Here is a 25,643-nt window from a genome sequence, read left to right on the forward strand (position 1 = left end):
AAAATATGCACATGAAAAAACATTTCATTTCTATCTAAATGTTATCAGTAGTTAAAGTACACCCACTTATCAAACTTTCAATATCAGGCCAAGACCTTTTCTTACTGACTGCTGGGGAGTTTAAACTGAATTCTTAGAAAATATGTAACTTTAACAAACTTAAAAGATACTGAAAAGTTACTGCAAGTGATGAAATCTTGGATTTTAAAATATCTATGACAAATACTTTATCATTGTCTTGCCTGCACTTAAAGGGCCATAACTTGCTTTAATTAACTCTTTTAACAAACAACATTTTGTTATAAAGAACCTAATGTAGCTGTCACTCAGTTTCCCTAGGTGAAGTTCCTTCCTTTCTTCCTTACTACTTTTATTTTTGCTTTTGGGACCATAGCCAAAGGTGTTTGAGAGGGCCATTCCCAACAGGGAATCATAAGGTGCCAGGGATCAAACCTAGGATTCTTGCAAGCAAAACATGCACTCCAACTCTTAATTTTTTATATGAAAACTCCGGACTGGAGCAATAGCACAGAGAGTAGGACGTTTACCTTGCACGAGGCTGACCCGGTCCGATTCCTCCGTCCCTGTCAGAGAGCCTGGCAAGCTGCCTGTGGTGTATTTGATATGCCAAAAACAGTAAAAACAAGTCTCACAATAGAGATGTTACTGGTGCCCTCTCGAGCAAATCGATGAACAACGGGACGGCAGTGCTATAGTGCTACAGTGCTATGTACCCTCCACACATATCATTTGAAACTGATCACAGACATCATATTAAGTGTAAATTATCAGTAAGAACTTTGACTCCCCATAATTCATTTTATCAAGCTATAACACAAGAAACCCAGTTACATATTTACAACAATCAGGTAAAACTGGAGAGAGTGTACAGCGAACATGGTTCTTGCCACGCACATGGTCCACCCTTGTTCAATCCCTGGTACCACATAAGATCCTCAGAGCCCCACCAACAGTGCTCCCTGAGTAGAGTCAAGAGTAAGCCCTGAGAACCACCAGTTGTGACCCTCCCCCCAAGAAGTCAATGAAATAATAAGCATCTTATAACATCTGTAATACAAATATCTGTTCTGCTGGTGAGCATCCAATGCAAACTGGCCTACCTGAACCCAACACAGTGCATTATATACCTACAAAGGAAAAGTATCACTTAACTCAAGAAGAGTTAGGAAAGTTAGGCGTCTAATACTACATATAGAATAATGATTTCCCCAAAATTTGCCTTTTAAACATTGTTATGGTTATCTTATGCTTTGCAGAAGTTTCAGCAATGCAGGCTGAGATCTGTCGAGTATACCTTAAATTAACTTTTGTGCTTGACAGTGGGCACAGGGATCCATTTGTGTCCATGTGTCTAGACATCTGCCTAACTCAGTTGTATGGTATTTAAAAGAATTGAGCATCAGGTGCCAGAGGATAGTACAGAAGACAAGGCTCTTGCCTTACATGTGGCAGAACCCCATTCAATACTCAGCACCACAAATGGTTTCCCAAGCACAACCAGGAGTGATCCCTGAACAAAGAGCCAGGAGTATCCTCTGAGTACTGCCAGTTGCTGAGAAGGAGGAGGAAGGAGGAAGAGGAGGAGGAAGAAGTAGAGGAGGCAGAGGAGGAGGCAGAGGAGGAGGAGGAGGAGGAGGAGGAGGAGGAGGAGGAAGAGGAGGAGGAGGAGGAAGAAGAAGAAGAAGAAGAAGAAGAAGAAGAAGAAGAAGAAGAAGAAGAAGAAGAAGAAGAAGAAGAAGAAGAAGAAGAAGAAGAAGAAGAAGAAGAAGAAGAAGAAGAAGAAGAAGAAGAAGAGGAGGAGGAGGAAGAGGAGGAGGAGGAGAAGGAAGGGGGAGGAGGAGGAGGAGGAGGAGGAAGAAAAAGAAGAGGAGGAAAAGGAGAAGGAGAACTAAAGCAGAAATTTCTAACTTATGTAAGAAAGCTCACAGTCAATCCTCTATCTTAACAAGCTTACACTGCTATATACTTAAAGATCAAATGGTAGGGTCACAAAGATAGTTCAAGAGCCCTGCACACATATTTGCATGCAGGAGCTCTGGGTTCCATCCCACACACTGCATGGTCTTCCAAACACTTCTGGGAGTGACCCCTGAGTATTGCTAGGTGTGACCAAAACTAAAATAAAAAACAAATTAAAAGAAAGAAAAGTTAAATTGCAGTTTGGGAGACAGAAGAAAATGTTCTGCTATGCCTGCATCTTGCCACTTAGGCTCATTATAAAGTCTAAGGTCATCAGGACTATTTAGGTTTCTTTTTGAGTCTGACCAGCTGCCATACCTGTAAATTTATATCATGGGCCAGAGAGACAGTGCAGAAGTTAAGGCGCTTGCCTTGACATGGCTCACCCCAGCTCCATTTCTAGCATCACATACAACCCCCTGAACACCACCAGGAGTGATCACTGAGCACAAAGCCAGAGTAATTAAGTGACTTGGACTGCTGGGGATGGTTAAAGAAAAAAAAACCTGTTAATTCAGAGGCTAGAGAAATTGTACAGTGAGTAGGGCATTTGTCTTGCATGTGGCTAACCTGGGTGAGATTTCCAGCATCCCATTCGGTCCTCCAAGCTCTCCAGGGGTGATCCCTAACACAGAGCCAGGAGTAAAGCCTGAGTTCTGCCAGGTATGCCCCTCATCCCCCCAAAAGTCAATTCATTAACTAAAATTATGTCTTCCTTTTGAGGCCAGAGAGACAGGACAGGGGTTAAAGCTTTTGCCTTGCATCAAATCAATACTGGTTCAATTCCCAGCACCACATACTGTCCCCTGAGCATTGTCAGGGGTCACTCCTAATCACAGAGCCAGGAAGAGTTCAGGAGTACTGTTGATGTGGTCAAAAAACTCAGAAATGAACACATCCACATTGACGTAAGCCACCCAAAGCACAGCCACCTTCCTAACTCTCTACCAGTTCTTTATTATTTTTTTTTATTTATTTTTTTTGCTTTTTGGGTCACACCCAGCAATGCTCAGGGGTTACTCATGGCTCTGCACTCAGGAATTACTCCTGGCAGTGCTTGGGGGACCATATGGGATGCCGGGGATCGAACCCGGGTCGGCCGCGTGCAAGGCAAACGCCCTACCCACTGTGCTATCGCTCCGGCCCCTCTACCAGTTCTTTAGCAATGCTCCTAGACCATACTGTCTCACAAATGGTGTTTGTGAAGACAATGAATACACTTCCGAAGATAATAAAGCCAGGTATCACTGTTAGGACATTTCCTATCGTACAACATCTGATTACTTCCACAATCCTAAACAGTACAACCTACTACACACCTAGGCATTGTATACAGCTCAACATCATATAAGGGTCCGTTGTTGACTGAATGTTATCAAACAGTGTACAATTGGCTCCTTTGGAATTACAACAGGTAATAAGAATCAAGGTAAAGTTTATTCAATTTTCCTTAACACTGAGATTCAATCATTTTTAAAGTTGCCTTACCTTTAGGGCAAACTTTTTTGTATAGTGAACCAGAGAGTAAATAATCTTTGGGGACACTGAATTTGTTTCAATACTGACATTGTAATTTGAATGTAGGCAAACAATAACAAAATGAATAGATTTAACTGTGTTCCAACTGAAGTTTATTTATAAAAACACGTGATGGGCAGGATTGGGTCATTATCAATGTTTTCTTGAACCTATTCATATTTATGCTAATAACTGCTTTTTCTCAAATAGGAAAAATACACCATCCTTAATAAGTTCAACATCCAAATAAAAATACTCTCCTATTTGTATACTTATTTGAACAAATATGGTGACATCAAAAAGCCAAATATTAACAGCAGTAGCCCTACACAGCAATGACTACTCTCAAAATAAAATATTCTTCTGTTAGTTTCCCTCATACTATGAGCACATGTAATTTTACAAAATAAAAAATTGCAAGTTACCTTAAAGCTAATGCACATTTTAAAATATAGTGGGACGACCTATTAAGTGGCTTACTATAAAAGGAAATCATGCACTCTATTCAGTCGAATGCAGCAGTCTGTTTCAACTGTTCTCATAATGGTGGGTAGAAAAGAGATTACTAAATACATGGTCAAGATTTGCAACTCCACCACTCAAAATACAGAAGTAGATTTTCAAAATACAGTAAACGAGAACACAAATGTGTCATATGCATTACTTGCCTTTCTCTCATACCTTACTTTCAGAAACCCTGATTTCAAAAACAAACAAATAAACACTGTCCAAGTATTTTAAAGTTAGAAAGTGAAACCAAAAATCTCCTTGGTGCATCATGCAACTATTTTGTTTTTTTAAACCCTCATTTCAGTATTTCATTTGATGGTGCAGTAAGGCAGATAGTATATTTAAGAGAGGAAAGATGAGCAGCCATTTTGATATTGTAAGAGGAGGCTTGAGTCTGCATTCATACTCATCTTAACCATCAACACCACTTGTTCACAGACTACAGCTGGTTCTGGGATCGATGACAGACAATATGCTCACAGTGCTTACAGAAAGAACAAGGGATATAATTAAATGGCACAGATGACTAAGACATTTGACACCAAAGTCAGGATTTTAAAAAGGGGAAACTGGTAAAGTGGAACTCAGCAGAAGTGAAGACTATTTTTTGTCTTGTGCAACTCCCTTCCAAAGGGATGTCGATTCAAGCCACAAACTGGGAACAATGTGTCTGATTAAAAAAAAAAAAAGGTTGTGTCAAATATATAGACAACTCACAGAACCCAGTGGTTAAAAAATATCCAAATGGCAGAAATTAATGGTCACTGATTAACAACTGTATGTGTGTGTATGTGTCTACACACCCAACTGGAAAAATGGACAAATGAGATAAACATATAGTTTGTTAATAAAGACATGGAAACAATCACATGAAGAGATGCTCAATGTCATTAGCCATAAGCACATACAAATTAAAACTATGATATCACTGCACAATTATCAGAATGGCTAAAATGTGTAACAGTGATATACCAAATGGCAGCAAGGATAAGAAGCAATCTTGTATCTAGTTGGTGGATAAATTGGTAAACCACTCTGGAAAAAAACAGCAGTTTCTAAAATTAAACCTACAACTACCAAACAACTAGCAACTGCTATCTTAGGCATTTATTCCAGAGAAATGGAAGTTTATATTTACACCAAAACCATTAAAAATGGAAACAGAGGCCACAGTAATAGTACAACGGGTAAGGTGATTGCCTTGCACACAGCCAACCAGGGTTCAATCCATGGCACCCTTTGTGGTCCACCAGCCCCATCAGTAGCACAAAGCCAAAAGTAAGCCCCGAGCACCATTACACATGGCCCAAACACAAATTTAAAAAAAAAACTGAAACAGGCAGATGTCCCTCAATGGGTGAATGGCTAAACAAAGTGTAGGACACATACAGCATAGAATACAAATCAGCAATGAAAATAAATTAACTATTTGGACCAGAGAGATAGTACCAGGATTAAGGCACTTGTCCTTGCATGTAGCAAACCTTGGTTCCATTCCTGGCACTGCTTAGGGTCTCCCAAGCACTTCTCCGAGTGGTTTCTGAAAGCAGAGCCAGGACTAAGCCATGAGCACCATGAGGTATGGCCTAAATACCACCCCCAAAAGTAACAGGACTTTTTATTATTTTTGGGTCACACCCTGCGATGCACAGGGGTTACTCCTGGCTCATACACTCAGGAATTACTCCTGGCGGTGCTCAGGGGACCATATGGGATACTGGGAATCGAACCCGGGTCGGCTGCATGCAAGGCAAATGCCCTACCTGCAGTGCTATTGCTCCAGCCCCACCACCCGCAAAAGTAAATGAACTATAGATACTAGATACATTTCCTACATGAATTTCCAGCGAATTATAGTGAGTGAAAAGAGCTGACCTTAACAGTTACATATAGCATACAACTTCATTTATATCAAATTCTTGAAACAATAAAATTATGGACATGAAAAATAGATCATTGGGTGTCGGGGGTCAGGGAAGAAGGCTGTGGCTCTAAAAGAGCATATGAGATCTGGAATAAAACTGTTCCGTATCGGCTTCTCAACCAACACTGTAGTTTAGGTACATATTTATAATAATGTTAACATTTATGTTTTTGATAGACTATTACTGCTCTTCCCCACGACCAAAGTGCCCTAAGCCCTCCACCAAGATCCCTATGTTACTTCTAGTGTCTCTTTATTCCCCACATCCTCCCACCCTGCTAGGTCATCTCAGTTTTATAATCTAACGCCAAGGGTTTGTCATCATTCAATACTGTCTATTGTTTTGCTTTGTTTATATACTACAAATGTGAGGTCATCCAATGTTTTTCCTTTTCCCTCTTACTTACTTGCTTAATATACTCCAGTTCCATTTAAGTTGTAGCAAACTATAAGTTATCATTTTTCTCATAGCTGCATAGTACTCTTTATATTCATATACACTACAGCTTCATTGTTCATTAACCTTTCACTGGTCATTTGAGCTCTTGATGTATTCTAGCTATTGTACTAAGTGCTATAATCCTGTTCTGTATCTTGATCATGTTGGTGCTTACATGAATTCACACATAACATAGACACTGCATAAACTAATACATTCATGCAAATGAGTGCATGTAAAACTGATGATAACTGAAATTGAAATGAATACATTGTATCTACTTCAGACTCGTTGTGATATAATAAAGTTTTTCTGGGGCTAGAGTGATAATGCAGTGGGTAGGGCACTTGCCTCGCACACAGCTGACTTGGGTTCGATCTGTTCGATCTCTGGCACCCCATTTGATCCCCTGTGCACCTCCAGGAGTATTCCTGAGAGCAAAGCCAGGAGTATGCCCTGAGCAGCAGTGGGTGTTTCCAAACCCACCCACCCACACACACATACACACATGTAATTTTCTCTTTGGTTGTTGTTTCGGGAGGTACCACATCCAACAGAGCTTGGAAGGGTCTGGGACCATAAGTGGTGCCAAGGATCAAATCTAGGTCAGCTATGCACAAGGAAAATTGCCTTACTCACTATACTATCTCTCCAGCCCCATTCTTAAAACTGTATGATAACCTTTAACTATATCAAAAGAAACAGTTAAAGAAATGGTGCCATAAAGATAGCTCAATGTACTGAACACATGCTTTGTATGCAGGAGGCCTGGTTTCAATTATCAGTGCTGCATGATACCCTATGCACTATGGAGAACAACCCCCAAGTGCTGCAGGGTGTGGCCCCCAAACACACAAAAATTTCCATAAATTTAAAGTAATTAATCATTTAAAGAAATCATATACAGAAGTAGGGGGAAAAAACGTGTTCATGAAAGCCTCAGTAATCTAGAGAAAAGGGATTTTTTAAAGAAATGCCAGCAGGCACATGTGAAAAAACAGTACCACAAACAGTTAACACCATTGTAACCATATGTAAAAGTAGTTGAACTAGAGAGACAGTAGAGCAGAAAAGAGCCTTGACTTGCACATAGGTGAACCCATCTCAATTCCGAAGCCCTTTGCAGGAATGATCCCTGAGCACAGAGTCAGGAATAAGTGCTGAATCTACTGGGTGTCTTCCCCATCCCCATCCCCAAACCCAGGTTCATTTCCACGTATCAGAGTGATCCCCTAGAATCAAACCCCAAGCACCAAGTGTAACCCCTAAACACAGCTATTCAGATTTGGGTGCTGCCCTTTCCCCAAAAAATCCTTTAATAAAGGCCAGGCAAGGACATAGCTCAAAGGAATAGAGCACAGACTTTGCATGCAGGAGTCCAGGATTTAAGATCCAAATGATCCTAGAACACCTGCCTCAAGAGGTGTTGAGAAAGAAAGGCAGAAAGGGATAGAGGGAGGGAGCAAAGGAGGAAGGGAGAGAGGGAGGGTGAGAGAGCCCATAGGCTACAAAACAATCATCTCCTTCCCTGTCAGTCTTACCACTCTACTCTGGGATTTTGTTTACATCCCTAATTGGGTCTGGGTGTATTTTTTGTGAGGGAAGGCACAGCTTGCTGTGCTCAGGGCTTACTCCTTGTCTCTGCCCTCTGGGATCACTCCTGATGGGCTGAGAGGGACCATATGAGATGCTGTCGGATATGAATGTCTTAGCTACAGTAGTATCACTCTAGTCTTATACCCCTAATTTGACTGTTGCAGTTAATAGAAATTAAAACTGAATCCATCTGTCTCTCCAAGTTTCACTGCCACCATCTCAGGCTATGAAATTCTAGCGAAGGGATTATCTTTTCTGTTTGTTTGGTTTTGGGTCAAATCTGGATGTGCTCAGGGCTTACTCCTGGCTTAGGGATTATTCCTGTGGGACTGGGGGAACCATATGTAGTGCCAAGTATTAAACCCACGTCAGCAGCATGCAAGACAAGTACCTTTACCCCATAACTCCTCTCTGGCCCTGTAATTGTCTTCTTTTTTAAAAAAAATATTAGTGAATCACTGTGGGGTACAGTTACAGATTTACAAACTTTCGTGCTTGTGTTTCATACAATGATCCCTCCACCAGTGCCCATTCTCCACCACCAATGATCCCAGTATCCCTTTCACCACCCCCACTCTCTCCCCCCTACCCTACCCTGCCTCTGTGGCACAGCATTCCCTTTTGTTCTCTCTTTCCTTTTAGGTGCTTTAATTTGCACTAGAGGCATTGAGTGGCCATTGTGTTCCATCTACAACCTACATTCAGTTTCAATCTCCCAACCCAAGTTGCTCCTCCAAATACCCTTTACTTGGTGTTCCCTTCTCTATCTGAGCTGCCTTTCCCCCCAGCATTTGAGGCCGGCTTTCAAGTCATGGAGTAAACCTCATTCTGTTACTTTATATTCCACAGATGAGTGCAATCTTTCTATGTCTCTCCCTCTCTTTCTGACACATTTCACATAAAATGATACTTTCCATGTTGATCCATTTATATGCAAATTCCATGACTTCAACTGTCTTCTTGAGCATCATATCGAAGGGCATAGCGCGAAATACACAATCGATGAATAAGTAACTAAATTGTACAAATACATGAAATAATGAAAACAAATAAAATCCTTCTTTTTCAGTGCTAAGGATTGAAATGGGCACCTCACACATATGAAACATGTGCCCCACTTCTGGGCCACATCCTTGACCCTGGTTTCTGTAAAATGCATGGCCAAACAAGACCCAAAAAAGTGGGGCCCAAGAGATGGTTCAAAGGTCTGGAATAGTTAGTTTGCATGCAGGAGACCTAGTTTTGCTCCCCAGCACTGCACGGTCCCCCTCCCACCAAACCAACACCACTGCGAATAACCACTGCTGACGGTGACCCCTCCCAAAATCAAAAATTAATAGAAAGATTCTAGCTGATTCCAATTACAAGTCTTTCTCTTAACAATTTTCTAAAAGTCATGAATGTTTAATAAAAACCTATGTTATTACACAGTGAAATACCACTGTGTAATGGTGGTATTTCACAGTCCACTCTCACATTTCACTGTTGTGAGCAGAAGTTAAAGATAGCAGATAATGTAAAATGGCTCCCAACTAATAGACTTCCAGTAATTCATTTGCAAAGGGTGAGTTAAGAATTATGTATATATAGACTAGAAATTGTAGATGCAAACTTTTGAAGATAAAGATTTATAATAGTCGTAATGAAATACATGCACATATATGTATATATATGATGGTATAATGCGAAGCAGAGAAATTGTGGAATCACAGTGCCAACCATCACAATGCTTTTACAGAAGCCAAAACTAAGGAATATAAAGTGATTTACCCTGGCTTTTATGAATAGCTAGAGCTAGAACTAGACCTGAAGTCCCTTAAATCTTTGTTCATATCTTTTTTTCACTTGATTCAAACTTGCCTTTGTCCACCTATCCAACCCTTAAGACAAATTCTAAAACACTAGAATCCAGGGCCAGGTATATCTAACTCAGTGATACAGTGCTGGTGCACATATATGAGACCCTGAGTTCAAATCCCAGGAACTCCTACGCTTTTATAAAATCTGAACTATTTTGATATTTTCATTTCTTTCACTGAATTTACTTAAGCTTTTAATTGTTGCATTACACCTTCAGTGGAGTCGCAGGTGTCAAATTACTTGCCTTTTCAGAACAATAAATATACTAACAGTGTAATGTCTCATCCTCCATCTAAATGGCAGAGAGGGTGTTAATTCTAACAGGTCTAATAGGAATCTTACAAATCTTACACTTTAGCAGCTTCAATTGCAGAGAGAAGCTATCTTACAATGAAAAAAACATCCTTCAACTATTTGATCCATATGCTCATTGATGGTAGTGTAAGTGAATCGATATGGCCGTATGCACCCAGACCAGTTTAAACAAGCTACATTATACAGTCTGCAGTGCTTCTCAGCCTCTTCACCAAGGTGACCCTCTTCCAACCGGGTTTCCTTTTTGTGCCCCCCCTGCCGACCCCCTATGGTCATGCCATGCCCCCATCCCCGGATGTGATTTTTCACCTCTGGCCCCCTTGGACTATCCTGGGAAAACCCAGGGGCCATATGACTCCTGGTAGAAAAATGTGCGGTTAAAGGACCGAGGAGGGAGCTTAACGGCTGGCGCTCACGCTTTTAATGTGAAAGCCTGTTTTTAGGGTTCCATCCCAGGAACCGCATGGTCCCCAGAGCCAGGTGTGACCCCAGAGCACTGAGCTACTAATCACCTCAGATCCCCCCGCTGGGTGTGGCCCCAAACAAAAACAAACAAAAGCGATTTGTTAGAGGCAAAATAGAGGAAAAACTAAAGTGACAAGCAAGTGCCAGGAAATAGGGCTATAACCGACTTCATCTCCGTTATGCGGTAACACATTCCTAATTTAGAGGTTCTAGAATCAAAACACTAGCAGGATCCTTATTTGCGCTCAAGTCCAACATCCGTCAATTTTGTAGACGAGGAAACCGAGGCGTTGATTAAACCACTAGCCAATGAAGCAGGCGGCTGAATTTTTCTCAAAGGGATTCATTTATACGCCACTCTGCCCACATGCTACATCTCACTGAGGTTTCTTACAGCAACGGCTGCTTTTCTTAAAGGTGAAAAGAGCCCAAAAAAGGCACATTCATTTCAAGCGGGTGAAAAACATGTCTCAGAAGGAGATGCTGGAGTGAGGAGACGAAATGACGTCTCATGTAAAATATGTAACCCCTTGATGGGGTTAAGTAATGAATCATATTCTCTGATTTTTCTAAGTGCTATCGACAGCCCCGCTTGTTACTGGAGGGCACTTAAATGAGAGGAAGAGGAAGTGCATGAAGCTAATGCTAAATATAAGGCAACCACTGCGAGCAGGGATGTCGATAGAAAGAACAGGAAAAAATAAGAGGCGACTGCTTCAGGAACCCAGCTGTTTGCTAACACCCGTAAAGATCGGGAAGCTCAGAGGCGATCCGAAGCCAGGGCATCCCTCAAATTCCAAGGGTGGATGTTTCCAGGGCAGTCCTCAAAAATAGTGAGTGCCCGGCGAAGCACAAAATGGAGCTGAGGTCTAGGGGCGCCCTAAGGTCGTTTGGAGGTCTGGCGAGCACTTGATGTGCGCCTGTCCAAGGGTCCCCGCAAAGCACGGGTGGCCCGCTCGGGAGGATGCTTCTGGCCCCGGCGAGCCGGCGGGCGGCAGGCAGAGGCCGGCCAGGGTCTCGAGGAAAGCAGATCCCGGCGGCTCGGGGATCTCCCCAGCTCCCGGGCAAGCGGGCGGCTGGCCCGCCAGGGCTCCCCCGAAAGCGGGCGAGCCGGTTCCGGGAACGGGAGGACTGGCTCAGGTGCAGGACAGGGGCGCTTCGGGCGCGGGGACCCCGCGATCGCGCTCGGCAGGGGCGGCGGGAGGGGAGCCGCGGGGCCAGGGCTGACTCACCTGCGGCGCTCGCCCGCTGCGTCTTCGCGGCCGGCCGGCGGCGGGAGTCGGGGAGCGGCGAGCCCGGGGCCGCGTGCCCGCTAGCGCCAGGCGAGGAGGGGCGCGCCGCGGACGCCGGAGAAAAAGCCGCAGCGGCGCGCGCGCACCCGGACGGCGGGCAGAGGCGGGGCGAGGCGCGCGGAGGCGCGAGCCCGGAAAAGACGCGCCCGGAGGGGCGGGAGGAGCGGGGGCGCGCGGTGGTGTGGCTCAGCCGGCCGAATCGCGGGCAGCCGACGGCTCGGCCCACCCACACGCCCGCCCCCGCTCGCCCGGACGTCAGCCGACGAGGCGGGGTCCCGGGCTCCCGGCGGGGCGGGAGGGGGGCGGCGGGGGGAGGCGGCGGGGGGGGCACGGAGCGGGGGAGTCGGGTAACCGCTCCCCGAGGGCTAGCCGCAGGTGGTGACTACTGTTGCCGAGCCCCTGCCGCCGGGCTGCGCGCCCGGCCGGCGTCTGGCCCGAGGGTCTTGATCCGATTGGATTTCCGCAAGGTGGAGAACAGACCCTCGCCCCCCACCTCTGCCAGCCCCGCATGGCCCGAGACCCCTCCGGGGTGTCTTCTGGCCACCCTTGACAGATAACTCATCCTTCGACCTCATGACGCTTCCTTTCGGGAGAGATCTTAACATCCTCCGACTCCATTGCATCATGATCCTCCGAGGCAGAGCGAGCCACCTTCTTCTGTGAATTTCGTCTCTCACACTTGACCATCCCCGCACCCGCCGCCCGCTTACGAGAGACCACAAAGATCCCGGATTTTCATTCGTGCCTCCCTTTTTTCCCTCATGGTGCAATAACGAGAGTTCACAACTCGTAAGGAAAAGTCACTGTGACCAGTTTGAGGAGTCTGGAGCTAGTCCTTCAAATACTGTTTTTAATCAATTCAAGGAGGTTGTTTCTAAAACTAAAAGTTTAATCCACTATCTCTGAAGTTTAAAGTGGACAGAACATAATTGCAAATGAGCCAGGATACATTGTGGAAAATAGATCGCCAAAGGATACAGAGTAGCAACATTCTTCAGTTCCCTGATCCACAATGGAGAACTAGCTTCCTTTTCCTGCCAGTAACGAACACTTCATTTCACTTGATATTCTCCAGTTTCCTGCACTTACCAGAGTTAACAGTGTGTACGTGTGCATGACCACCTTACTACAGCCTAGACTCCTTAAATTTGAGTAAATATCAAACCATTGAAATGCTTGATAAATGATGGATATTGGAGTCAGGACCCCTCAGATGCTTTGGTTTGGGTCTGAATGAAGCCTAGGAATCTTAATTTTTAATAAGTACCCCAAGCAGCACTCTCAGTGGTTGGAGGCACACAACGTGAGAGTATAGAAGTACAAGCTTGTGTATGTTACTACTCTGAAGTGGGGTTACTCATATAATTTCCAACAGGTTCACCCACTTACATATAATATGTCTATAAATATTGCCATGGTGGCCGTGTAACTTCCTTTTTTGAGATTGACCTAGAAAGTTTAGGACTTCAAAAACAAATTTAATTGTCATGTTTACTTTATGAGATCTTGTTGTAATACCAGAAATAAGTAATCATTTGTCAGCTATATAATTCACTGCATCCCTACAGTGCACTGAGCACTGTCGTCCATAAGAGTGTTAATGTGAACGACTGAAGGAATGATCATGCTTGCCCTCAGCTAACTTTCCATGTAGTTGTGAAATTGAAGCATAAATACATTACAACCTAATGTAGCACATCAACCAATCTATTGGGGAGCACTATAACTGAACATTAATTCTGTCAATTTCAATAACTAGAAGGGCTTAACCCAGATCTACCTAATTGGGTAATTTCTTCTGAACAGAGTCCTCAGCTTACTATCCTTGGTCTTTAAGATAAAAGGAACAAACCTGAAGCGATCAGTTCCATTTGTATGCATAACTATGTATACATACGCACTTATGTGTATATGCTGATGCATAATATTCATGTATTTATCTGATCAGAAATTACTTGCATTTTTAAGATGTTTATCACTTAGTCTCTTGACTAATGTTGACAATTTTAGCTACCTTCTATCTTCTACCCTGCCTCTCCTTTTCCTCCACACAACCACACCCAAGACGAAGAGGAAAGAACTATATCTCCCAAAAGGAAACCCAGTACATTCACACTATATCTAGCTTTTCCTTTTCTCACTTTTTTTCTGGGATCAAAACAAGGCTTTTTTTTTCATTTCGTCTCATCAGATATTTTCTAGAACAACTTACCCAGGAGCGAATTGCCCCTACCAGCTGCCTGACATTTTAGAAAGAACATTTAAAATATTGTTTATGAATCTGGAGTACAGGGGTTTATTATCCCTGTTCTGCAGATGGAGAAACAGATGCCAGTTAACTGACTTGTCCAGTCATACAAGTAACAAGTAGCAGACAGCCTGGGTCTCCTACCACATTTTTCAAGTCTGCCAGACTGAGTACTTAACATTTCTATCAGGCTACCTTAGTAATAAGTCTTACTCATAACTCCCAATCCAATTATAAATCATTGAGAAACAGAAATAGGAGTTAGGAAAATGTGTGGTTCTGCTGATAGTGTAAAAATACAACCTAAGGGCTGGAGATGCGGTGTGGTGATGGAACACTTGCATTATAGCTGTGAGACACCGGTTTTGAGCCCCAGCTCTGAAAAAAATGGGTCCAAAGAGAGTACAGGAGTTAAGATGCTTGTGTTTCATGTGGCTTGTGTTACACAGTTCAATCCCCAAAACCATATATGGTACCCCCCAGCACATCCAGGATTGATTCCTGAGCCCTGCTATGTGTGACGCAACCAACCTCCCCTTAAAAAAAAAACATAAAAAGCATTGAAGGCATGAAAATTAAGCCAGTTGAAGCCAGAGTTTAGTAGGCTATCTCTGTAGTAGGAACTGATACTTAGGCCTTACCCATTTTCTTTCCTGTAACAAGAAGCCGAAATAGATAGCCAGGCTGTTCTTGGTATTAGTTATTTATGGAATGGCAGAAAGCAACTGTTCTTCATTGACTGTGTAACACGTCTTTGTGTGTTAAACATAACAGGTTTGTAAAACAGTAATCTCCTTCTATGGTCTAACTAGAAGCAGCTGGGTTTTGTGATAACATTTACATGGAAAAGTTATGTTTTGTCACTCACAAGAATTTTTTTTCACTGTATCCAAGTCAAATATTGTCTTCAATGGCACTCCTGACACAACTGGTAAAATCAGGAGCCTAGATAAAAGATGATCTCACTATGAGCATAATAATAACTCAAACCACTTTTTGAAAACTTGGGCACCTTTTTATGAAAATTAGGACTCAGTGATTGCACGTGCCAGCATCTACCCTCTCCCCACAAACACAGAAAACATTGATTCAAATATGTATATGCACACCTATATTTTTTTTTAATTTTTTTTTCTTTTTGGGTCACACCCGGCGATGCTCAGGGGTTACTCCTGGCTTTGCACTCAGGAATTACTCCTGGCGGTACTTGGGGGACCATATGGGATGCCGGGGATCGAGCCCGGGTCGGCCGCATGCAAGGCAAACGCCCTCCCGCTGTGCTATCGCTCCGGCCCCATGCACACCTATATTTATTATAGTGTTTTTCACATTTCCTGGATATCTAACCAACCCCTAATATCCAATGATAGATGAGTGGATGAAGAAGTTATGGTGTACACACACAAACACACACAATGGAATACTATACAGCTATAAAGAAAGATTAAATCTTGCAGTTTGCTGCAATATGGCTGGAAGTTGAGAGTGTCAAGCTAATTACATTGGAGAAAGGCAAATATCAGATCAAATAACTCATTTGTCATATATAGAAACAAACCAAGGGACTAGATAGTATCAAATAAACACTTGGCCATGGATTACAAAACTGAGATTACCAAGCAGGGGTTGGGAAAAAAATGAATAGATGGACTAGATTTAACATTCAATTGAGGGTATTGTATATGGAGGTGGTGAGGTACAGTAACAGACATCAAAACCCAAAATGTTAACACTACTGTAAATGTTACCTATCCTATAATAATATTTTTCTTAAACAGAAACAATTGCAAACTCAAACATAAAACTCCTACCTCTTCTGTCCCCTTTAAATAATATCTTCTGGGTCTAGAGTTACAGTACAGTAGGTAGGGCACTTCCCTTGCACATGTCTGACCTGAGTTTGATCCTGGCACTACATATGTTCTCCTGAACCCCACCAAGAATGGTCTTGAGTACAGAGGCAGGAATAAACACTGAGCATCGCATGCAGTGACATATATATCTCTATCTCTCTATCTCTATATCTATATTTTATGTAAATAATCTACATATTGCTTTAACAATATTTTAAAGTGGGAAAAATTTTAAATGTCATACATTTTTATACAGTTCGTCCCTGTTGAGTCCAGCAATAGCTCCACTATAGTGTTCTGCTTTGCAACTGGGAAGTTGACAAGGTTCTGAGATTGATCTCTAGAATTGCCCACATGTCTAAGTACTATCCTCTCCACTCTGCTGTTGGGGTCCTTGGTACAATACCAAAGTCTTTGGTTTCCAGTGCCCACAACCAAGTGTCTGTGATCACAACCAAAAAAGTGAGGCCCTGAGCAATCCCTATACTGTCCAGTACTGTAAGCAAGGTGTATATGAGCACAAAATGTACAACCTAGGTAAGCATTGCAATCCAATGTGTGTGAAATCCCAGTCATTGGTTATTCAAGAAACAATAAAGGGAAGGGAAGGGAAAGGGAAAATAAATGGAAAATAAAGATATAGGCTGAACTTGTTAAAAGCAAATGAAGGAACAAAATATTCATATCATCCCTAAAGCCAGAGGTAAATAGGTTATATCTATCATAAAATATGCAAAAATTTCTCTTTAATGGATTTTGTCTACTTTCTATAGTGATTCTAGTCCAGTAACGTTAGGAGAAAAGAGAGATCAGCAGTAGCCTAACATTTTAAATCTCTTTATTTTCCTTTCCCTTTCACAGATATGAAGATGCTATAATCTTCCATATTTAAAATGATGAGTAAAATATGGAGACTAGAGTGATAGTACAGCAGGTATGGCGTTTGTCTTGCACCTGTCTGACCTGGGTTCAACCTCCGGCACATCATAGTGATCTCTGAATGCAGAGCCAGGAGTAAGCCCTAAGCACTACCACATGTGGCCCCAGTTTTTAAAAAAAAGATAAGTAATATAACTACAACATTTTAAAATTCTTCTTGAAATCTTTGACTATTAGAGCTAAGAGACAGCAGGGTAGGAGAATGGAAAACAATGGGACTCTAGACCAAGTTACATAACCTCTTCAGAGCCTTGGCTCCCTCATCTGCAAACTAGACATGATATTGGCACTTCATGCATAAGGCTCTTTTGAGGGAGAATTAAAATCATGCTTATAAAATTCCTGACTCATGATGTTTAGAAAATGGTGACTATTAAATTACTTACTTGGACCCCCTCATTTTACAGTTGAGGAAAATAGGAGCCCCAGCCAAAGCATGTCCTATTGTACCACACTTGAGTCTTTCTCCACATGGTTCTACTTATTGAGCATTTTTTCTTTAAAGTCAAGGGCTAAATTCCTTGAGAAGTAATCTATAACCACCTTTACTTTCATCTATTCAACCACTGTCTGACCCCCAAGCTAACCCCATTCCTTCAGTCCTCTAAACACACCCTGTGCTAATGCCTTCTGTGAAATGAACAAACCCCATCATTATACCTATTTACTCTGCTTTGAACATTTATTCAAAGTGGACCTTCTTCAAAATAAAATATCCTAGTAAAGTCGTCTCCTTCAGGTGGAACACTTATCAGGCCAAGATAGTATTATTTCAATGAAAATCCTTTAGCAACAAGATTGAATGATAATGGTTACCGTTTATTGAGTACTCTATGCTGGCTGCAGTCCCAAACATTATACATTGTTTCATTTTACCCTCACTATACCACTGTGAGGTAGATATGGTTGCTATTTCAGAGGAAATGGTGTATGTAGCTGAATTAAGTATCCTTTCTTTCAAACAAGTCTATCTGAACACATAAACCCATCTAAAAGAGAAAGGCTCATTTTGGAGCATCTTACCATATTATACCTATTTGTCCTATAGGGAAAAAATTAAGCAAATACCTTAAAGGTGAGCTCATAGATTTTTGAGACTCATTTCTAGCTATGGTATGTATCTAATCATAACCATCTATACAAGCAGCTTTTAGAATAGGTAACTAACTTCAACTTTTTATGAGCTCATTTCAATTCTGTTTACAAAAGAGTACAACAAATCTGATTTTGTTGCCATTGGGCAAAATTTGGGTATAGCAATACAATCTAGATTTGGGTGATAAACTGGATCCTCCCTGTGTCTATCTAGTCTCTTTACTGAGTCATAGTACAGTTCAGTCCCTATGTGAAGGTGTCCAAACTTTTGTGTTGTGGCTGTACAATAATGGACTAGAAAATCCCTAAAAGGAATTGTGAAGCAAATTTTCATATGGCAAGCCCGCTTTTTAAATTTTTATCTCATTCTTATTTTCATTTACCAAAAAATACTTGTTCGTTCCTCTTGTTCAAATAGCTGCATTTAAAGCAAAAAATAAAATAAAATCTGGCCTTGCTCCAATGGTGATAACAACTGAACTGTCTGGGGTAGGGTTTTGTTTTGCAATGCTTAGAACTGACTAAAGGCCTATCATATGAAAATCATGTGCTCTAACCTTAAGTCATAATTTTATAACAAACTGAGTACAGTCATATATATATAAATATATGTAGAAATATACCTGAAATAACACTGTAGCACTGTCATCCCATTTTTCATCGATTTGCTCAAGCAGGCACCAGTAACATCTCCATTGGGAGACTTGGTTACTGTTTTTGGCATATCGGATACACCACGGGTGAATACACCAGGCTCTGACATGCGGGCAGGATACTCTCTCAGAAGCTTGCCGAGCTCTCCGAGAGGGATGGAAGAATCAAACCTGGGTATGCCCTACCCACTGTGTTATCACTCCAGTCCATATCTGTAATACATCCAAATATATCTATATATCTATATCTATCTATCTACCTATTTCCAAATGTTTGCTGTGTTTAAATTGTCACAGATACTCATCTTTTCCCAGTTAAGAATATATTATAATATTGTCTTACAACTTTATTTTTTTAGGGGGGCACATAGGCAATGCTCAGTGGTTTCTTCTGGCTATGCACTCAGGAATTATTCCTGGCAGTGAGTGCTCAGGGATCATGTGGGATGCCAGTAATCAACCCCTGGCAGCTCTGTGCAAGGCAAGTGCCCTACCTGCTGTACTATTGATCTGGACCCCTACAATTTTCTTTCATCCATTCAGTAATATATTAAAAATATTTCATGTACTGTTTACATATAGTTATCAAAGTATCCGCAAAACATTCTTTAAATTATTTTGTAAGTTCCATGATAATGTTCCTTATTCTGATGGCTGAAGAGTCCAGATTTCCCCCCTAATTTTTTCAATTGAGTCAGAATGAGATAGACCCTTACAAAACTGTTCATGATCAGGTTTCAGTCATACAATGATGCAACACCCATCCATCCACCAGTGTACATTTCCCACCACCAATGACCCCAGTTTCACTCCCACCATTTCCCCTTCCCCAGTCTGCCTCTATGTCTCTATGGCAGGCACGTTCTCCCTCTCACTCTCTCTCCTTCTTCCCCCCTATTTTTTCACAATATTCCAAGTCTAATTAAAAAGTGAGAAAGGCACGCGATCAAAATGTATGTAGATTGAAAGTCTTTTAAGACATTGTCAAAATTTTTCTTAAAAGGGCCAAATCAAGTAATATCTGACAGGTCACCAGTTTTTTTTAGAGTAAGCAAAGGTTTTATCAAAATGCTTTCAAGGACAGGAGAGAGAGTACAGCAGGTAGGGTGCTTACCTTGCACGTTGCCAACATGGATTCAATCTCCAATATCCCATATGGTCCCCGGAGCACCGCCAAGAGTAGTTCCTAAGCATAGAGCCAGGAGTAATCCCATTAGGATTGCCAGGTGTGGGACCCAAAACATAAAAAAGAAATAAATAGGTCAAACTGATTTACACCCCTACTCATAGTGTTTAAGTGCCAATTTCTTCGTATACTTAAAAATATTTAGCATTAGCAATCTTTACAATTCTTACCACAGGGAGCAATGGAGAATGTTAAAGGGTTAGAACAAATGTTTTACATGCAGAAAGTCCAAGTTTGTTTGCTTTTGTTTGGCTGGTTAGTTTTGGGCTTGGGACCCACATCTGACTGTGTTCAGGGTTTACTCCTGGTTCTGTGGTCAGGGATCACTTCTGGGAGTGCTCGAGTTGTACTGGGGATCCAACCAGACTCAGCTTTGTGGAAGGCAAGTGCCTTACCCACTGTGCACTCTTTTTGGCCTTGGTTAGTTTCTTATTCCTAGATGTAGATTTGTTGAATCAAATGATAAGATAATTGACTTATATCATCACAACACATTTCAAAATAATGGGTTTTCAAAATAATTTGAAAGGAATAATCTGTAGTAATAGTTTTATTGGAGTAATAGCACAGCGGTAAAGGTGTTTGCCTTTCACGCGGTTGACCTGTGTTCGATTCCTCCGCCCCTCTCGGAGAAGCCGACAAGCTACAGAGAATATCGCGCCCCCACTGCAGAGCCTAGCAAGCTACCCATGATATTCAATATGCCAAAAACAGTAACAATAAGTCTCATGATGAGAGACGTTACTGATGCCCGCTTGAACAAATCGATGAGCAACGGGATCATAGGGAGAATAGTTTTATTGATAAATGACCTTAAATAAGAGAACAAATGCAAGGGCCAGAGTAGTAGTGGAGCAGATAGAGTGCTGGGCCTATAAGCAGCCTTCCTGGGTTTGATCCCCAGCATCACATATGGTCCCCTGAGCTCCTCCAGGAATGATCCCCGAGTATGGGTATGGGATAAGTCCCGAGCACAGCTAGGTGTGGCCCCAAAATAAAATCAGCAAAAAAGAAAACATACGCATATGGTGATCTGCGTAATTTTAAAGTTTAAAAAGGTTCTTGAAATAAGTCACCCACCCAAAATAAATTGTATTTGATTCAGGGTAGAGATAGTATTTTTCAGCTACTAAAATCGAACTGGAAAGATATTCCCGCGGGTAACGGATTTGCCTGGTGTAGGACCAGAGTCATAGTACAGAGGGTAGGGTGTTTGCCTTGCATGTAGCCAACCAGGGTTCAATCCCCAGCACCCTAAATGGCCCACCAAGCCCCATCAGGAGTAATTCCTGAGTGTAGAGCCAATACTAACCCCTCAGCATCACAAGGTATGATAGAAAGAAAAGAAAGAAAGAAAGAAAGAAAGAAAGAAAGAAAGAAAGAAAGAAAGAAAGAAAGAAAGAAAGAAAGAAAGAAAGAAAGAGAGAGAGAGAGAAAGAAAGAATTGCCTGGTGTATGGCAAACCCCAGTTTGATCCCTGACACTGCATATGATATTCTGAGCCCCTTAGGGAGTTATTCATAAGCACGGAGCCAGGAATAAGCCATAAGCACAGTTGAGTGCAGCCCTAAAGCTGCCTCCTGCCAATTAAAATAAAATACTAAAATAGTATTTTAATTTGCGTGTTTGTTTTTTGGCAAGAGTACGTATTTTAATATTCCATTGGGGAGGGGGTTGTTGGGGAGAGACAGCTTTGCTGAGCAGAATATACTGATCTAAGTGGTTCCTTCAGAGCCAGAGAGATAGTTCAGAAGATACTTAGTGCTTGCATTGCATTTGGCTAACCTGACTTAGATGACAAGCTCCCCATTCGAGCTTCTTAGCCCACCAGGAGTGATCCCTGAGCACAGAGCAGAGGTAAACCTTAAAATTACTGGGTATGGCCCCAAACCAAATATACAAATTAATAAATATAAAGCTCCTTCACCTTCACAGCACCTCTCTCCTTCCCACGCCGCACTCTACTCCAGGAGCAATGAATCTCTTTTATGCCAGAACCATTTGTGTAATTATAACATCCTTTGGGGGGGGAATGAAATATAGGCAGACAGGCCACCGGCAGCCAACTAGTAGCAGTTTATCTGTTCCATCACGTTCCAAGGCCAGAGCAAAGGATTTCATCAGCCTTATAAGGCCCTCAGGCTAGTTGTTCTCTTCCCTTGCTATTGCCCTTCCCAGAATTTTGCAGGAGTCTTTTGCATGTTCAGAAAGCACCTACAAGAAGCACTGAACACAGAAAGAAACTGAACATTGAAAACGTTGAACACAGGAACACAAGAAAAACACAATGCCATGCACACTTAAAAACTAGCATAAAAGAAGCAGCCAAGGACTATTTTAAAAAAGCAGCAACAGGTTTTCAGATAATCTGAAGATCAAATCAATTTCCTGATAAAATTCACTAAAGGTTAACTACAATTGTGCTTTTATCTTATCTACACCAGGTTTTACCAAGAGAAAACTTCTAAAGTGGGAAATAATTACCACTGCAAAGACCCTGTTAGCTAGAGAGTCTGAGATAACTATGCTATTATGAAGGTTCTTATTTCAAGATAATGAACAAGCTGTACAGCTGTAACTTCATGAGACAGAAGGCTTCCAAGGTTGTTCTTAAACTTGAATACTACCATGGCCCTGGAGATAGCATGCCAGAGCGCCAGGTTGAAATCTAGGGACCAGGGACATAATGCAATGAATGGATAATCACTTGCCTTGCAATGCTGACAAGGGCATTCAATCCCTGGCAACACATATTATACCCTGATCACCACCAGGGGTCACTGCTGAGCACAGGGCTAGACACTGAGCATTGGTGGGGTGTGACCCCCAAATATAGTAATAATTATGACAATAGCAAAAATAATAATAGTAGCACTGTAGCACTCTCGTCCCATTGTTCACGATTTGTTCGAGCAGGCACCAGCAACATCTCCATTGTGAGACTTGTTGTCACTGTTTTTGGCATATCGAATACACCAAAGGTAGCTTGCCAGGCTCTGCTTTGCAGGTGAGATACTCTCAGTAGCTTGCTGGGCTCTCCGAGAGGGATGGAGGAATCAAACCCGGGTCAGGCGCGTGCAAGGCAAACACCCTACTTGCTGTGCTATAATAATAATAGTCAGGGACATAATATAGGGCCTAAGGTGGTTGCCTTGCTCGTGTTTGATTTCTATTCAATTCCTAGAACCACATATCCTTCCTCCTCTCCCCCTGTACCACCAGGGGTGGCTTTTGAGCACAGAGTCAAGAATAACTCCTGAGCACCACTAGGTGTAGCCTGAAACTCTCCCCTGAAAACAAATAGAATCTCAGTTCCTCCAGTCAATCATAGTTTGTGTGGAACCATAAAAGAACCCACACACAGCCAAAGCCATACTGAAAAATAAGAAACTGGGAGGCATCTCACTACCTAATTTGAATCTTTACTGTACAACCATTATGATCAAAACAGCATGGCATTGGAATAAAGGAAGACTCTCTGACCAATGGTTCAAAATAGAATATACAAGGATAAACCCCACATATATTCTCAGCTAATTTTTACAAAGGAGCTGAGAACATGAAATGGAATAAAAACAGCCTTTTTCAACAAACGGTGTTGGAAGATTTGAGTAACTAAATGCAAGAAATTGTCTCACACCTTACACAAAAGTCAAATCATAGTGGATCAAAGACCTTAAGATCAGATCTGAACCTATAAAGTACAATGAGGCAAATATTGGCAGAATGCTCCAATACCTCAAAGGAGTCTTCAATGATATGACATCATTGGCAAAGGCTACAGAATCAAAACTAAACAAATGGGATTATGCCAAGCTTAAATGTTTCTGTATGGCAAAAGAAACATGGGCTAAACTAAAAGACAGCTGAGTGGGAGAAAATATTTTCATTCAGCATATTCAGATAAAGGGTTGATATCCAGCATCTATAAAGTGCTCACAAAGATCAACAGCAATAAAAAAACCCAAAGAACCCCGTCAAAAAATAGGGAGAGGAAATTAATGGATACTTCTCTGAGGAAAACCAAAGGATAACCCACAGGCACATGAAAAATGTTCACAATTACTTTTTATTAAGGAAATCCAAATCAAAACAACAATGAGATATTATGTCAGTGAGGATGACACATATAAAAAATAGTGGGAGCCATTTCTGTTGGCAGGGATGTGGTGGAAAAGCAACTCTCATCCACTGCTTATTGGAATGTTGTCTGGTCCAACCCCTATGGAAAACAGTATTGAGGATACTCAGGAACCTCAGAATTTAACTTCCACATGACCCAGAATTTCCACTTTGGAAATTTCCACTTTGGGGTATCTATCCCCTGTACAGAAAAAAAAAAACATTCATTCAGAAGAATATATGAAAACCATTATTCATTGTAGCACTCAGTACAATAGCTAAGATTTAGAATCAACCTAGATGTCCAACAACAGATAAGAGAATCATAAAAATGTGGTATATATACACAATGGAATACTACACAGTTATTAGGAGTGATGAAATCATGCTATTCCTGGTATCATGGATGGAAGTGGAAGGTATCATGTTAAACAAAGTAAGCCAGAGATGGTCAAACCCAGGATGATTTCACTTACAGGAGGTATTTAGAATAACTGGATGAGGGAATGCAATGATTTAAAGTGGAGATGTCCTGATCAATCTTGACCCCAGAGTATGAGGAGAAGAGAAGAGTGGAGGGGAAGGGATAAGAGACAGGTGAGAAGCAACAGGGGCCATGTCAAAGGAGTCAGTTACAAAGATGGTGTTAAGTAAGGAACAATAGAGCCAAAGATCCAAATCATAGAGTCAACAACATTGAAATCAAGAAACCCAAACTTTAACAACCAAATTTAGAAAGGTGCCTGTCAAGAGGGCAGGATGGGGACTGGGGGGGACGGCATATGAGATGGAACATGGGGACATTGGTAGAAGGATGTTGAAACTGGTGTGGGATGGGTGCTGCAATATTGTATGTATAAAGCTTGACCGGGCATAACTTTGTAAATCCCAATGCTTTAATAAAAAAGTGGAAAGGAAAAAATTAAATAAATAATTGTAGCACTGTAGCACTGTCGTCCTGTTGTTCATCAATTTGCTCGAGCAGGCACCAGTAACGTCTCCATTGTGAGACTTGTTATTGTTTTGGGCATATATAATTCACCATGGGTAGCTTGCCAGGCTCTGCCGTGCAGGCAGGATACACTCGGTAGCTTGTGGGGCTCTCTGAGAGGGATGGAGGAATCGAACTCGGGTTGACCACGTGCAAGACAAACGTCCTACCCATTAATCATAATAAATAAATAAATAAATAAATAAAGTAAAAACACTCAGCTGCTCAGAGTCTTAAGCACCACACAAAGAACAGTCTCTGAGCATTTCTGGGTATGGCCCGAAAACTAAAACAATAACTTGAATCCTATGATGCTCAAAGGGCTACAGTTCATGTTTTGCATGCAAGAGATCCAGCACTGCTTGGTGCCCTGGCACTGCTGGGTGTGCCCCTCACCCTACACACACAAAATAAATTTGTATACTCAAATCAGCATTGGGGACTAAAGTTGTCAAGTGGTAGTAGTGTGACCTAAAACTCTCTAGGGCCTGCCCTGAGAAAGCAGGAGATTCAGAATCACCTTACATTTATTATAACTTGTCCTCCGAGTGAAAGGGGGGGAATGTTTTCAAAATTCAAAGCATGTGTACCTTTTTACAGGGAATTAAATGCATCATCAATAAAGTGGAAGTTAAAATGTTCTCATTTGAGGTTGCA

At 41.8% G+C, this 25,643-nt stretch overlaps 1 protein-coding gene across 3 annotated transcripts in view; it reads right to left on the reverse strand.

The window, feature by feature from the left end:
- The window catches only part of ACSL4 (acyl-CoA synthetase long chain family member 4), a 102,180-nt gene extending 90,182 nt beyond the window's left edge, over positions 1-11,998 (reverse strand). For all 3 annotated transcript variants that reach the window (XM_055121934.1, XM_055121933.1, XM_055121932.1), the window contains exon 1: positions 11,840-11,998. The gene's annotated coding sequence lies outside the window, so the exon portion shown is untranslated. The remainder of the gene's footprint in view (positions 1-11,839) is intronic.
- Between the last annotated feature and the right edge of the window lie 13,645 nt (positions 11,999-25,643).

This window comes from Sorex araneus, chromosome X (assembly GCF_027595985.1).
Source record: "Sorex araneus isolate mSorAra2 chromosome X, mSorAra2.pri, whole genome shotgun sequence".
In the NCBI taxonomy this organism is placed as follows: Eukaryota; Metazoa; Chordata; class Mammalia; order Eulipotyphla; family Soricidae; genus Sorex; species Sorex araneus.